Source organism: Neopelma chrysocephalum, unplaced genomic scaffold, assembly GCF_003984885.1.
Source record: "Neopelma chrysocephalum unplaced genomic scaffold, ASM398488v2 Primary Assembly neopelma1_367, whole genome shotgun sequence".
In the NCBI taxonomy this organism is placed as follows: Eukaryota; Metazoa; Chordata; class Aves; order Passeriformes; family Pipridae; genus Neopelma; species Neopelma chrysocephalum.
The window spans coordinates 296,459-313,443 of NW_020898031.1; positions in this window are offsets into that span (position 1 = coordinate 296,459).

The following is a 16,985-nucleotide window of genomic DNA, read 5'->3' on the forward strand; positions in this document are numbered from 1 at the left end:
ATTCAAATTAGAGTAAACCCATCCTAGAAATCCCAGCATTAATTGTTAATATTACAGGCTGCTGAAACACAGAGTCCTCGAGGAGCAGAGATCCAGGGCTGGCTTAAAGTGATACATCCCAGCACAAATTAAAGGCAGTCAACAGAGCTGGAACACCTTAATTCTCACACTCAGAACCAAAATGAGGCCTTTAATGGACCTTCCATTAATGTCATTAGTGTCCACATTATTCAGATGGTTGGGTGGGACATAAAAGTTCATCCAGTGAACAGTATTAATTTAATAGTATGTTACATACAAAGAAAAGTATTTCAATATACAACCAAGTCCTGGAAAAGCTCAGCCACTCAGTCAGATGCTGCCTGCTTGCTTCCCCTCCAGACACACACCAAATAACTCCTCTGAGGTGCTCACTGGCCTGACTCCTTTTGGAGGAGGTGAAAAAGCAGCAGAGCTTTAGAAACCAGGGTGCTCAGGAGTTAAAGGGGGTATCTCTGTCAGAGCTTAATCTCCAAGGAACTCCAGGGGTTTATAACCAGGAAAGCTCAGTCCAGATAAGGAAATAATGAGCAGATCATTTTTCTCTGGCTTGGAGCAATCTCAAGAAGGAATATCCCACTGGGGCTGAGCTGATCCCAGGGGAGGGCTGGCAGAGAGCTCTGATGTGAAGAGCCCTGGCACAGGCAGCAGAGGGGACAGATTATTACCTTTCTTCTGCTTGGTTTGGTGAAAACACTTCACTCCCTGCTGTGTGACCAGCCCAGCCCCAGGAACCTGAGCCACTGAGCCCCACAACCTCTTGTACAAACACCACCCTGGGCCTGAATCTGCCAGGACCTTTGGCACTGTAAAGCACCTGATGGGTGCCAGGAAAATCAAACAGGATGCCCTCAAACAGCTCTGAAGACAGGGAGCAACTGCTCAGCAGATGTCACAGCCTCCCAGCCTCACTCTCTGCTGTGTCACCCTCTGGGACTTCAGTGGGTAGCATTTAAATGTTCTGTTTCAATTAATTCATTCAGCAGTTCTTAAAATCACTGCCCCCACCCCGACAGGCAGGAATGTGGCTGGAAGGACCTGGCTTTTAGCTCAAGTCCACGGGCTACATCTTGAGTGGTGGGGAATAAGAACACTGTGATAGACTTTTAATCTGTCACTGAGAAGGTCACAGGGGGGAGAACCCTCAAGGACAGTCAAGGAGTGGGAATGGCAGAGAAATCCAGAATATCTGACGTGGCACGGGCTAAACTCCTGATCCTGGGGGGGATGGACTCGGGCTGGGTTAGAGAAAAGGCCACAAGCCCACGACTGCCTGAGCCTTGTTGCAGCAGCTGCCAGTGGAATGGGCAGATCTGGGCAAAGAAAAATGCACTGGGACCCTCTGCCCACAAATTAATTCAACCTTGAGTCACCCAGGTCAAACACATCAGCAACTGGACAAGGTTTGAGCTGGTGACCAAGAGGCAAAACAATCCCCCCAAACCATCCCTCTGCTCTGGGTTCCTGCACGTTGCCCACTGAGGAGCCTGTTCCACACCCCACAAGGAAAAGCAACACAAAACACTTCGAGGGATTATATTTTTTTTTCCCTTTCCCGCAGCAACAAGTGGTTGAACACCCATTTAAATATTCAGCAGTGCCAGTGTTGTGCCGTTTAGTCTCCTCACGTTGGCACTCCCTGCAAACACTGGCTCAGTTCACCTCAGATTTCCCAGCAGAAATAACACGAGTCTGGTGTGAACTGAACATTTGTGATAAGCAAACTTCCTCCTGCTGCTCAGGAGCTGAAACCTGAGCCCAGGCAGAACACACAGCTCCCTTTTCCAAACGGCTGCTGCTCCCAGGCCCCTGCAGGGACCAGAAGCCTCATGGCTGAGCACCTGCTCTCCCAAATTCTGCCCCTTCCAGCTGCTCAGGAACACCCTGAGAACACCCACTGCTGGGCTGAGGTGTGGGGCACAGGGCAGAAGAGTGATTTAACTCCTCCCAGTGCCAAGGAATGGAGAAAATCTCTGTGCGCAGAGGAAGACACGGGGCTCTTGTCCACACACAAGCACAGGAAAGCACCACTGCTGCTCCTGGAAACATTTCCCACTCGTTTCTCCCCAGCAGGGACTGTTGTTGCTGCATCAGACCCGGAGGGGATGCGGGGGAAGTGGAGAGGAGACGAGCGAGGAGTTGCCAAGAAGACATAATAAATTCACTTTTCTGACACAGGACCAAGCTTGCCATTAAATGTCAAGTGCTGGATTAACAGCTGGAGGGGAACAAATCTCTGCTTCAACCTCTGGGCTCTGAGCAATAGATAGCAAAAATCCTCCCCCAGAAAGGCTCCCTCTAAATGGCAAACTGCTCCTGCTCGGGTTTCGGGCTGGAGCTGACAGGGGACTCACAGCTAATCACAGGCTGCTGTTCCCCACAGCACCTCTGCTAACAGAGCTGGAAACAATCACTTTGCATCCTGACAGGTACCAGCCAAAGTGATGCAGCGTGTCGGCGGCACCAGAACAGGGAATGAGACAGAGCTGAGCTCAGGCAGCACACCAGGCACGAAGGATCCACATTTAAACCTTGCCCCAGCCAGCCCCAGACTTTAAATTGAGAAAGGAAAATTAAGATGAGCAAATTCACAGCTGGTTGGGCCAACCAAAGGGCCAGAGGAGGCGGCACCTGGGAGTGAACACCCTGAGGGTCTCCCCCTGTAATTCAGAGATGCCACCTTCCCCTCTGCCCCAAAATTTAGGGGAAAGTTTTGCCTGCTGCCCTGCAGAGGCTCAGCTGGGTCCCTTCTGCCCTTGTGCCTTCCCTGCCCTTGTGTTTTCCCCTCCAGGTGAGGCAGTGAACAGTTCAGAGACACGTCCAGCTCTGCAGAGCCTCCCCCGTGGACAGTCCAGCCCGAGGTGATGCTGCTCAGCACAGATAAAATGCCACCAAAATTAACAGGGACTTTCTTCCTTCCTTCCTTAATTTTTATATTTTTTTTCCCCCCATCAAGGAAGCCCATTGAAATTCAGCATCCATCCCAGTGAAGCACTCTGGTGCTGGGTGACCTTTGGGTGACATTTGCTTTGCATCTGTGCACCAGGAGAGACCAAGGCAGCCTTTAACGAGTCCATAACCCAGCCCTGGCCCTGGCAGGGAATGGGAACAACTGCTGGGATGGGTGGAATTCTCAGGGCACTGGAAGGCTCCTTAAATCAAAGCCCTGAACAGAGAAGTGAGGGGCAGAACCACAAATTTACTGATCATTTGTTTCTGCATGAGCATAATTCCAGCCTGAGAGAGTCCCTGCATTATGGTGTCATTGGCACCAAATAAAAGTAAGAATTGTTTAGAACACTTGACAAAAACCAGAGTTACCTTGTAGGCTACCAGCTTTGTATATTTAATGTATTTAACCTATTTTTATTCTACTTCCAAACCAGTCTTAGTTCCAACAAGTGATTCCTCCTGCTTAAAATGGGAAGTGAAAGACAAGAGAGAGGTGGAGCAAACCCCAGTACAGCCATGAAACAGTAGAGACAACAAAAATAATCCAGTTTCCAAAACTTTTATAAATCATCAATGGGTTGCTATTTGGACAAGTTCTGCCGGATTCTTGACTTTTAAAAAAAAATAAAATAAAGATAATGAGAAAATTAAGCCTTTATAGCAAGCTCTCACAGCCTGGGTTTTCAAAACACTTCTGTAAATAGAATTATCTGCTTCAGAGACATTAAACCCACCAGTGGAATCTCTTACATTACCACATGGTGAACATCTGACCTCCAACACTGGGAAATAATGAAAAATTAATGGATCCAGATGTGCCAATCCTGGCAATGGCAGATGTTCATTTTACACACCATTTAGAAATCCCCAGTGCATTTGAGCACACGGTGATAAAACCACTGAATAACAGGAAGGAAAGGAGCAGTGCTGTGAGGTGACACCTGCAACTTCCCAGCACAGGGAAATGCAGAGATGGGTGTGCAAGGGATCCCACCAGGAACAGGGCACTCCTATGGCAGCAGCTTTAATTCAAGGACTTTTTCAGGAACTCTTAGGGTTGTTCCCAACAACTTCATCCAGGTCATTCCTGAAGGTTCCAGCACAAACCAATAAGTGACAAATGACCTGATGACTCCAAACTCACCCCTCCATTAGATATTTGCCCAGCTGAGTCTATTCCTCTGCCATTAACCACCTTCAATCTTTTTTTCCTCCTCTTGCTACTGGAGCTTTTGTGGAGATTGTTTTCCCTCCATTCTGCTTGTCCAACCTGGCCCTTCCCTCCTGATGAGAATCAGATCAACCTGTCCCTTGCCAGCCGAGCTTGTCACGCCCAGGGAGAGTTTTACTAGATCATAAACCCACAGAATCCCCCAGTATTTAAGGGAGAGCTCTCATTCCATCATCAAGGCTCTGCACACAGCCCTGGCAGTCCAGCAATCCCTCCCTGGGCAGGAAAGCTCTGGAACAGCTGCTCTGTGGAGTGTCCAGCTGCCCAGTGGTTGCTCTTTCCCCTGGGATTCACAACCCCCTTCCCTCTGGGAAGGTGGATCTGCAGCCCCCACCTCTCCTCCTCCTCCCTGGGAAGCTCTGACCCTGCAGAGCAGCATCTGTTTGTGTGATGCTGAACAATTTGTTGTGTTACATCCTGAAAGCCTCTGACTAAGGAGCTTATTTATGCTCCGTGCTCTGGTAACAACTCTGATGAACAAACTCCGGGAGCAGGGAGGGAAAATGGAAGCTGATGGTGTTTGAACATCACCTCGGTGCTGACTGCACAAAGCTCAGCCTTTCAGAAGCAATTCTGCCCCTGTGTTTTTGATTTTGCAAACAGTTGACAAAGCCACAGTTCTATTGACCAGGCAGGTTCGATTAAAATCCTGTATTAAAATGTTCCCCGGGGCTCTCAGTTATCCTGTCCCTCACCTGGAGGGTTTCAGATGGTGCAGATCCATCTTGGTAACTGAAATACAGGCCAATTCCCTGCTCTATCTGGGTCACCATCCATCTTGTCTCTCGTGTTGGCTGGTTCCAAGTGAGCCAAAGAGAGAAGGCACAAGCAAGTTCTCAAATCATGTCTCGGGTGGTGCTGCAGAGGAACACACAGAGCAGAGCCCAGAGAGCACAGGGGGTTCCTCCTCAGCCCAACAGAGATGGTGGTTGCCTTCCAGGGTGAAAAACAGGAGGAGCAACATCACTGAAAAGGGGAATAAACCAAATCCGAGCTCAGTGGTTTGAGAGGGAAACTCCTGAGCCCCCCCCGTTCCCTTCTGGGCTCTGAGTGCAGGGTCCAGGGGCAGCTTCCAGGGCAGTGCCTCGTCCTGCTGGGTGTGATTTCCCTCCCCTGTAAAACAGGGCACACAGCAAAGAGCTGAGAGCAGGACAGAGAGCCAGGACTGCAGTGCAGGCACAGCCTCATCCAAGGTCACACATTTCGCCCGGGGCAGAGCAGGGACCAGGATGACAAGAGGCTCCCTGGTGAGTGCAGGCACAGACCTGAGGAGACAGGAGAAGGAGCAGAGAGCCTGAGTTCCCAGCCCAGGGGGAAGAGGGGATTGCAGGGACAGTGGCCTGGGATGCCCTGGGAAGGCTCATCCCTCACTCAGCAGCTCTTCACTGGGCATTAACTGCAAAGACTTATTTACCCAGTTTATGGGCAGTAACACCATGATTTATCCATCCTCAAATGAAAAAAAAAAAAACAACCAAAAACCAAAAAAAGAGTCCAATTTCTCATCCGAGATCAGAAGAGAAACAGGGAAGGGGCAAATCCTTTGAGCATAAACAGACTGCACTATTTATATATGAAAATGTTTTCTGCATCTCTAAACTTACCATGCCCAAGTACTTTAATTAATTGCAGAGGTTGCTATGGTAACACTCCTAACTCAATTATAGCTCCACAAAGAGGTGCAGTGCACTCCTGACAGGGAAGCAGGTAACTCGTGCTGAGAGTGAAGTGGGGGGCAGGCACAACTGCAGTGGGTTTCTGCAGATCTGACCCCCAGCATCCCAGAAACTTCAATTATCCCCCGGTTCCACCCACTCCTCACCCCTCCTGAGGGATGGCACCCACAGGAGGCTGAGCAGCAGCACCTCAGCGGGCAGAGCTCAACTGCCTGACCCTAAAAACCTGCTCTGGCACAGACTTTCACTCTGCAAAAATCAGCCTCTTGCCTGTACCTCAGTTCCCACCTGTAAAACCAGGGCAGCACTGCCCCATTCCTGAACAACTGAGAGGCAAAAATTATCATCAACTGCCCCAGCTCAGCATGGATAAGGTCTGTCTGAAGGTTACCACCAGATTAATGATGCTAAAGATTGAGGGTTTATGGCCAGATTTCTCCCCCACCAAATACTAAAGGAGTTACTGGTCCAGGCTGGGGACCAGAGAAGACCCTAAAGCCTCTCAAAGACCCAATTCCTCCCCTGCCTTGCACCAAACCCTCTGCACCACAAGCACCATTCTGCCTCCAGATGTTTCAAAAGCAAATGCAATATTCCCCATTTGTGCCAGGGCACTGGGTGGTCAACAGGAAAGGAAAGGGGAAGAAATGACATTTCCTCTCAGCACTATCACCTGGAATCTGTGCACTGACCACCTTCACCTCCACTGTGAAGATCCTCCTGCCCCTTGGCCGGGGCTCTGTGCTCTCCATCCCTGCCCTGCTCAGCTCTTCACTCCCCTGGCACCTTTTCCAGGGCTGCACTCACCTGACAGAGGGGACACTGCCTGTCCAGCCCGTGTGTCTGTCACCCCTTGTCCCAGATGGGCTTTTAGTCACCCTGCCAAATATTCCTGTGCCCCTCCCCAGCCCCTGTCACTCGCAGGGAGTGTCCTCTTCTCCCACTTCACATCCAATGCCTTGTTGGACACTTCTAAAGGTGTCTTTAGTGAGGCTCGGGGATATTTCTCACCCTCTCTGCCCTTGTCCTTCAAGGTCACAGGCAGAGGCTTCAGCTCCTTTCTGAAAGGTTAAATGCAAGTTCCAGAAGAGGAGCTTGAACTTTGGAGAGCTAAAGCAGAACAAACCAACCCCCGCCGAGGACACAATGCTGTGATGTGAGAGGCAGTGAATGGGGAGGATAAACCAGCAGCTGGAGGAGCTGGACACGAAACAGCAGCTCCCTGCCCCAGCAACAACTTTATCTGCCTTTGCAAACCAACTGCTACTTTTTCACGCCTTTTCCCCAGCCTGCCCTGCTCTGAAGAGCATCGCTGCCCTGCAGAGCAGGAACTTGCCAGAGGCTTTTTTACTCCAGCAAAGCCCCCCACCAGCTGTGCCTGCGCTCCCTGAAGGATACACAGTGTTAACTCTTCAGAGATGGCATTTTCCAGCCTGTCGGGCAAATAGATGCTTCACTCAAAGTCGGAGTGTTCAGAGGTTGAACAAATTTTCCTCTCCTGCCCGGCTTTCTGCACCCCTGTTATTCTCTGAGGGTTGAGATTTGCCCAGTTCAAAGGCTCCCACTCTTCAGGAGAAAAGATTTTGACTTTGTTTTTTATTCTCTCCTTTTTTTTTTTTCCCTGTGCCCCTTGTTTTTCTCCCTGGCCCTTTCAATTTGCTGGGTTTGCAGCAGACGACTGCACGGTTCAGAGGGTTTACACACACACACACACCCTGGAATTCAGGCTCAGGGGTGTTGTATCCCTGCTGGGCTTCCAGTTATTCAACCAAAAAACTGTCACAGCACAGCTTAACCGTGCAGCACCTCTAACCTGAACCCCAGGAATCCAGACTCCCACTCTGGAGCATCGATCCTGCACCGTGAGCCGACAGTGACCCTAAAAATCAGTGATGCCCGTTCTGCATCAACTTCATTTTGAAATGCTTCAAAAATGAAAGCATTTTTGGTTTTTTTTGCTCTACAGCCTCGTCCTCACGCAGTTGTGGTGACTGGATGTGATTTTTGCCCTGGCAGGGTTCGTGGGGCTGACAGGGGATGAGTCCGTGCCTCCCTGGCAGAGCTGCAGCCTCGGGGGGCCCCCAATTATCAAGGTTAGTTTAGCACAGGATCTGCTCCAGCACATCAGACAGGACTGGACATCTCTGAGTTCAGGTATTTCTGCAAATTCAGGGGTGAGCAAAGGTTTGTAATTGTTTTATTAAAACATGGGAGGATTCCTCCTTGCCAGCAGATTGGTGACTACATTGGGGTCACCAGTGAAAAGAGCTGTGGACACTGGGATCTTCCCATATATTTTTTGATTTCTATTTATATGTGTAAATAAACACATAAAACAGACACTGGGTTAAAATAGGTGTGAAAATGGTAGATCAGATGCTTCCATTTGCAGTTCTCATTATTCAAGAGCGAGGGAGATCAGTGGACCAGAAACAAGGCAAACCTACAAAGCCCAGCACATGTTCTGTGCTATTTGCTGAGCAGCATTAATCAGATGTCAAAACTCCAAACAGATAAAACCCCAAACCCAAGCTACTTACAGGAACAAGGAGAAACTTCTACCTTTGCACCACTTGAAGGAAAGAGAAGAAAAACTGACCTTGCTTCAAGGCATAAATCGACCTCTGAGGGATCAGGGTTTTTCCTGCAAGGAGGCCTTAATTAAAAAGTGCACAAAATCACTCTGCAACGTAATTGTTAGTGGTAGCCACTATTGGAGAGGTTATTAAATTAAAGCACTACCAACTCAAAAGTGCCATATGGCCATTCCCACGCCACCAAAGAAATAATTTTTACACATCCAGGGCTTTAAGTGGATTACAGTGAATAGGTACAGTTGGGACAAACCCCACTATTACTCTGGGAAGCACTGAACACCTCTCATATTTTACCAGGAAATTTGGAAAAGCAAATACAAGGATACTGAGAATCCAGCAGATGCCACAAAAAATAAAGGTCACACAGGAAGTTGAGATCACAGGATTATCCCTCTCCCATCTCCATCTCAGTCCTGGTTTTTTTATATGAAAAGAAAAGTCTGTGGAAACTTGAAGCTCAATACTTTAAAGGGAGATGCTCATCTACATCAACAGCACTGCCCTTGGAGCATCAATCTTTGAATAGAAACCTCTGTGTGAACCTAACACTTGATCCCACACTTTGATTTAGTAAAGAATTATATGCACAGCATCATCTGCGGATTTAAAGGGGTTCTGTAAAGGGATTTTCAGCAAAGCCAGTGAACAGCTCTGCAGAAATTGTCTCAGCCCAGGTAGAACAAAGGCACGTGTTGGTTGGATCCTGTAACAAATGCTAATAGCCCAGGCAGCACTGCCCTGGCTCAGCTGACCTTATTACTTACCAACAGCTCATCTATAATGCATTTAACTCAAGTTCTTCCTGTTCTAATGAATTAACTGCACTCCAGTGGACTGCCACTGAGAACTTGTTTGGGAAAATAGCTCCAATAAAAATCACATCAATAATAACACCTCCAAACCATTTAACACTTGGGAAATGCTTTAACAGTGATTTTTTTTCCCCCCCACCTTCTCTTGTCAGAAGGTCTTCAGAGGACAAAAACATCCCATGATCATCCTTTGTAAATTGAGTGCAATGCTTTCTTTAAAAAGTAAAAAAAAAACAACCAAGAAATAAATAAGAAAAATTAGGCCCACAACAGGATGCAATTTATTCTTCAGGCTCAGAATTTGATGTCCTTACACCACTTAATTACTCCACAGGAGTGAATTTGCTTTAACAGCTGCTGACAGCAGATGACATTTGCATCACGATTTTCTCCAAAACTTTTGAGAGGCATTCAGCTTTTTTAAAGGTAATGCTAAGCTGGTATTTAGATGAATCTGCCGAAAATGATGGTGCTGCCTAATTGTTTTCATGAGATCACCCAGTGAGATCCTAATGCATTATTTATCCTCCTGGATGGGCAAACCACCCTGCTAAGTGCAGTATGAATATATAACCACAGTGTTCCTTGTCCTGGGTAAACTGAGGATCTCAAGTGAAGGAAGCACTTGCAGCATATGCTTCATCTTAAAAACATGTTTTAAACCTCCCTGAAGTCAGCCTTGCTTTTGTAAAACATATTTATCACCCGTCATGCAGGGCACAGGGTGTCCCAGGGAGCTGGGATGTCATTCTGGGCTGCCCAGGAACAAAAATCATCATTAGCAGCTCAAAAGAGCCAAACCTGGGCATGAACCAGGGAGGGGAGAGCAACTGGTGGATAAACCTGGCAGGGATTTCATAGTTATTCCTCGTCTCCCTCACACACACCCACCCCAAAGCTGGGTGATTACAGGAACAGATGTAGAGCTCTAGAAAGCCAGTGAATCAATGCACAGTTAAATTACACAACCCGTGAAAAAAATCAATGGGGCCGCGAGATGTAACACCGGGATATAAAAATCCTGCAAACAATAAATAAAGCAGAGCCATATTTAGGGACTGTCTGAGCTATTTATCTGAAGCAGAGCTTGGCCACATTGTTTGCACCTCAGCAAATTGCTATCAGAAAATAAAGGCCCACGGTGTTGCTGTCCAGATCTCCCATCTTCCCATTTTCCCCTTAAATGCCAAATATCCCCAAATTTACAGCAATTCCCTTGTTTCTGAATGCAGCACAACCCTGAGAGGCCACTGCAGCACAGCCACCACTTCCATCAGAATCAGTGCTGGAGGGACAGGATATCTCTGGCAATCAAATCAGACCATCCCACTCAAAAGATGCCCAGACTTCCAGGGGTAACAGCTCAAATACCTCAGAGCTGTTGTTTTAAATCCTGCTTTTTCTTTTTCCGAGACAAAGGAAGAGAAAGAGAACTGCAGTCAGATTAATGTGTATTTATAGAACTCACTGATTGCACTATTTATTCATACCCCTTCTGGAAACTCAAATCAGACCCCGTTTCCTTGAGGGGCTCAAATTCCTCTCCCCTGATTCATGGGGAACGTTTTCCTGAGCTGCCTCTGAGCCTCCCCGTGCCCTCACTGATTGCAGTGGCACAACCCCACACACCTCCATTCCTGCCCAGCTCTCAGTGCTGCTGTGGAGGCCACGAGCCTCCTGCCTGGTATTTGAAATGATTTCAGGATCCTCTGCCTTGAGCAGGTAACGCTCAGACCCACAGGTTTCCATCCCACAGCTCCCCATCCCACAGCTGCCCCATCCCACAGTTTTCCATCCCACAGCTCCCCCATCCCACAGTTCCTCCATCCCACAATTCCCCATCCCACAGCTGCCCCATCCCACAGCTCCCCCATCCCACAGCTCCCCCATCCCACAGCTCCCCCATCCCACAGCGAACTCAGGTTTCCAGGCTCGGGTTTCCTGGATGCTTCCTCCCAGCTCAGCTGTGGGATGGAGATTGAAGCCACGTCAGGCCCCTTTTTTTCCAAATAAACTCATTTTCCAACCCATTCAGGAGCCTCTCCAATGCCAAAAGGAGGAAGGGGAGGCAGCTCTGGGCAGTGCTGCTGCAGCCCCTGGGTGTGGCACAGGGGGACAAAAACAGGACAGGGGCTGTGCAGCCCCATCCAGCAACGAGAAGGGGGCAGAGGAAAACCCCCCTTTTCCCTGGCTCCCAGACCAGTGAACATTTTGTCCAGCACAAAGCTGGAGAGCTCAGGATTAGTGATGCTGAATAACCCCACACCTCTGTTCAGCCCCCACCTCCAGACACCAACACGAGCCCCGGACCCTCTCCTCATTATCATTTCATAAATTGCAGGGTTTGAGGCTTGTTTGTGTTATAGCTGCTGATGTTGGAGTAACACTTACCCCGAAGCTTTCATAAAATTTTCAGCACTGCTATTATTTTTAACCTGCTGCCAGAGGCAAATCTCCCAGCAGAGCACGGCTACGAGGGGTCACCCAATTCCTCCTGGCAAACAAACCCCACGGCCTCAACAGGGCAAACAAACACCAGGAAAAGAAGGGCAAAGCACTTCCCCCCGCCAGTGCCACCAGGGTGGAACATTGTCCCAGTCAGGACTGCCCTCACCCCCACCAACCCCAATGGTTAAGGAGAAAAATTAAACAGTAAAATTAAACAGCTTCCCACGTGACAGTGGGATGTTTTTACACATTCTGGGTTAATGCCTCCTGTTCTTGCTACGCTCCAATCCTCCAAATTCATCCTCTGATTCAAATTGGTCCACGGAAATAGCAGGTCCTTTTGAAAGCTCAATTTGAAAGATCATTAAAACGTACAAAAAAGACTTTATCTGTTGGGGGAGAAAAAAAAATAAATCTGTACACAAAGGAGGGGGGAAGAGGAGATCTCACACATGGAAAATGACAGTATTTTCTACCTTAACCTCTTCAGCTGGAGTTGCTAAGTAACCATGACACACCACTGTGTATTCTCTGCAGTGTCTGGTCCACAGCCTGACAGTTTGATTAATTCTTCCCAGTACCAAACCCGCTTGGTGAATATTTTAAATACTTAAGAATTTAATGGGTGGGGGAAAGACAAAAGAAAAAAAAAGCCACAAACCCCCCCCCCCCCGACCAATCTATAATTTATAAATTAAGTTTTGTTACTAGGCTGCCATATTTAGATGGGAAACCAAAACCCTATTCCAAGAGAAGAAGGGGATATATTGTAGTGGTTTCTTCTTCCAACTACTTTGCCTCACACACCAGTAAACGCATTTCTCCAGCCTCCAAAACATGCATATTTAATGATGGGTCCTGCACATCAATGTCTGTAAGGACACAGTAAAAGAGAAGCCCTGAATTGTCATTGCATTGTCCCCTGAGCCTCCACATTTCCCTGGGAGGAAGTTTGAGAAAAACCAACAAACATTTCTGATCTCATCTCTCTGCACCAGCTCCTGCTCCCAGAGTTCCACATTCCACGTCACAGAAACAGAAATTCCCTTTGTGTTCCCATTGTGATGCAATTCTGTCACGCTTGCTAAGTACAATTTCACTTGATTGACTAATTAGGCACCGCAGATTCCCAGTGTTGGAGCAATCCAGCTGTCTGGGCACGTTAAATATTTCCTCTTCTCACTCTGAGGAACTTTTCCAGAGGCTCGAGTGCCTCCTTCTCCAATGGGAAATGCTTTCCTAGCATGGGATTTTGAATGTACCCTGTGGTTTGCTAAAACCAGAGCTTTAGGTGTTTTTCCCAGGAGTGTTCCCTGGTGGGAAGATGATAATCCTGGAAATGCCTTGTCCTACCTTTTACTCCAGTAATTGTCCTGCTCCACTGCCTCAGACATCTAAAGACACTGACAAAACCAAGAACACTGGACTCAAACATGATCAAAATTACATTTTTGGTCCCTTCACATTGTCTCTGGTCTCTCTACCAGCACAGCAAGTGCTGCTCACCCTGGAGAGCTGTGGGAACATCTCTGATGAATGAGGTGACACTTTGATGCTGTGAAAGGGCACAAGGACCTGCCAAGGCTCCCAGTCCTGCTCCTGGGCTCTCCCAGCTGCAGGGATGGCCCCTGATGTTCCCTGAGGGTCTGTCAGTCCTGTGTTTAATGGCCTGGCCCTGGCCCAGCCTGCCCTGGGGGGTTCTCACCCTGGAGCATCCCCTCAGCAGAGCATTTCCACCCCAAACTGGGATGAGACTTCCATACCCCTGAAGTGTGAGCCTGATAAACACTACACTGATATTTTGTTTATCTGTACATTTGATTTATACCCCAGTGCTTACAGATTTAAACAGATTTAAATGCTTTCTAAATCAGACCATAGAATTGAAGAATATCCCAAACTGGAAGGAACCCACAAAGATCATCAAGTCCAGCTCCTGGCTTGCCATGCCTGAGGAATCTCCACGTGACAAAGGTGTTGCCACCAAGAATCCACATCACCAGGAGACATTCTCACACCTCAGTGAACTTCTGATGTTCAGTGCCTGCCATGTATCTACGTCCTACTTCTTAATCCCTATTAAATTTGCATCAAATATGCACGATAACCCTACAGAAACATTGCCTGAGTTCTCACACTAAGCACACTGCCTGGCTGAGAGGTTTCCAAGTAATTAATCCAAAGCCTCACACTTGTTTTAACTGACACCCCCCCCATGTTTTATCCTTGAAAACACTGAGTACATTGTATTAAATGTTAACCACAGATGCTGCAAATCACCTCGGCTCTGCTGTGTCCCTCTGCATCTCCTCGGGGGGAGGGAGGAGGCCGAGAAAAAAGAAGTAATTCATTCACAGCAGCTGCAGGTGAGAGCCACAAGGTCCCTTTACCTGCAGGAGCTGTGGGCACAGCCTGGGCAGGGCTGGATGTGCTGCAGCCCTCGGCTCCTCCAACGCCAAACAAATTAATCAGAGGATAATTAAACATCCCGGACATCCCTGTGTTCAATAAGTGGGACATGCCCAGTGTCCCTCCACGTGAATTCCTCCTGATGAGGCACTTTCTGCTGCACCACAGAAACAAAGCCACGTCTCTGGGTGATTCAGTGCAGACCAGGCAATTAATTCCACTTCGCTGGGATTTTGTTTCAGAAGTTTGGTTTTATGAAAAAAAAAAAAAACAAACCCCAAAACTTAATTTAAATCTCCGGGTGATAACTGATAATGATTTTATTTGGCTCCCACTGGGGCAGGATGGGAAGTGTATTTTAGGACAAAATCAGAGCAGTTCATCTAAATACCTTCAGTGCTTTAATTCCTTCCACGAAGGTTGCAGATGGGTAGGGGGGAGATTTCCCACTCTCCATCCCCTCTCACCTCTACAAATCAGCTTTCTGACTGGGCTCCTGGTCACTGCAGAGCTGCCCACAGCCTGTATTCCCAGTGGAGCACACTTCTGCTGCCCTGCATTCCTCTGGCAGTTGCCAGGGACACATTTTCCCTTTTTCTGGATTAAAAAGGGCAATGGTTGCAAACCACCAAAGTGCAGCTGGAGAGAAGTCCAGCTCAGGAAAGTTTATGGTCAGAATAATCAAGGGCAGATGAAAGAGGACCAAAACCAGTGGGATGAGGGAAAGGAATTTAAAGCAATCACATTAAGAGGGTGTTTTAGCCCAGTCACCTTTTTGCCCTTCTCTCAGGAAGGCAGACAGGCCACCCTGGGAAAACTTGGGCTGTTTTGCAAGGCCAGATACTTTAATTTGTACCAACAGTTCCCATGTGGCTGGATTTACTCACTACTCACTTCCTCACAACAACAAACCCAGTAAAATCTTGGAGGACTGTGCAGAATTACTCGTTTTAAGGCAGCTGTTTCTTCAGATGCTCAGTGCTTTTTCTAGTGCTTAATGAACAAATTACCTTCAAAGCAAGAACAGGAGGATGAGGAGACAAAGCCACCTGCACTACATTGAGTTCTGTGGCCCCTTTTTCCTTGAGCTCCCCTGGTAAAGACTCTGATGCTGTAAATGGGAAAGGAGTGGAATGTGTGTGCAAAGTGATTTCAGAGCATCTTCCTCTGCTGAAAACAGAGCCCTGCTGCTGTAAACTGGCAGGGGGAAAAGAACCTTTCCTTTCTTCACCTCCCCAGCTGGAAATCCCTGCTCAGAGCACCACACACAGGGGGGTGAGTTAAGAGCTCAACACCCAAACCCAACTATTTCCTGTTTCTGAATCCCAGGTTCTGGCATTCCCCCTGGTCCCAGAAGGTCTAATACATATGCAATCCCTTTAGCTAATGACATCGTTCCAGATTGAATACTCAAAAGGGAAAAAAAACTATTTTCGGTTCCAACAGCAAAAAAAAAAAAAAAAAAAAAAAGGCAGGGAAAAATAAAAGGTATTGCTCTAATTCAAGGAAATATGTGCAGCTGGATCAACATTTCTATCAAAAAAATCCATAGCAAGAGTAAAAAGACTTGCCTTGTGCTAAATTTATGTAAATAACAGAGGCAAAAGAATGAATATTCATGTACCACGTGCTGCTTAATGGGCCACTACCTTCTGTCGCAGGGCTCTCGCTCCGGGATGGGAAGTTTTCGGATGCAATGAGTTCGGAATTCAGAGGGAACCTCCCACTGCTGCTCCCGGGCCGGACAGGACCTTTCCCGGTCCTGACAGCTGAGAAATATCCTCACTGCAGGGCCCTCCTGGGACTTCCAGCTGCCTCCCCTCCCTGGATAAAGCACTGGCCACCTCACCCAGTCATTCCTGCCACCAGAGACCCTGGGAAAAGCCCACTGGAGTGACCAGGAATTCAGTTTTCTTTCCTCAAGAAATAAGGCAGCAGGAAAGGGGTGCTCGTGTTTGCTGTCAGACCCATCACAAGAGGCCATAAAAGCCAGAAAAAGAACCTGGATTCAGGTTGGCTGATCACAAAATATTGTGTGCTCAAAACTCCTGATTATCAGGACAAGTGCTGCAGTAGCTGATACACAACCAAGCTCAATTAACCCTAATTAGTTCAGAGTCATGCTACAAAAAACTTAATTAGCAGTTACTGGATAGAGCTCAGAACATAAATAACAGTTGGTTGTGAGCTGTACTTAAGGATCTTGTGCTGACAAAGGAGGGGGGGAGAGGAAATGAAGGGCTCCTCTGTGGGGACCAGGAGCTGGTGCTGGAGATGTTCCTCTGGCATTTGGGTACAGAACATCAAAGGTCTGCAGGGTATCACCCAGAAAACTTAGGCCCAGGATTTTATTTTTATAACCTGCTACATGATTTGCACCTTCCTTCACACCAAGCTGTAAAAATCCTGCCTGTTTCTCATCTACTGAAAAAAACTCTGCTGAACTTCCTTTACCAAAAATCTCCACCTTCACCCCAAGCAGGGCCTGGAGGGTCCCCTGCTTTTAAAAAGCTCCTGCTCATCCTGGCACAAAGGTGGTGCCCTGGGCCTTACAAAACCAAGGGAAAAACTGATTTCTCTGCCCAGGAGAACTTGCAGTCTGATGTCAAAACAAGCAGCCACTCAGCATGTTTTTATAGGAACACACATTGAAACAGTGACTCAGAGCAGGTTCTTTAACCTCTCCAAAGAGCTCGGCTTTAGTTTTGCTCTTTAGAAGCTTTCAACGTGTTTCTTTCCCTGACAGAACAGGAAAACATTGTTTTCCAGTGCAGAAAGAAGCTGGTTTTCACCTCCAGCAGTGGTTGGGCTGTTCTGTGCT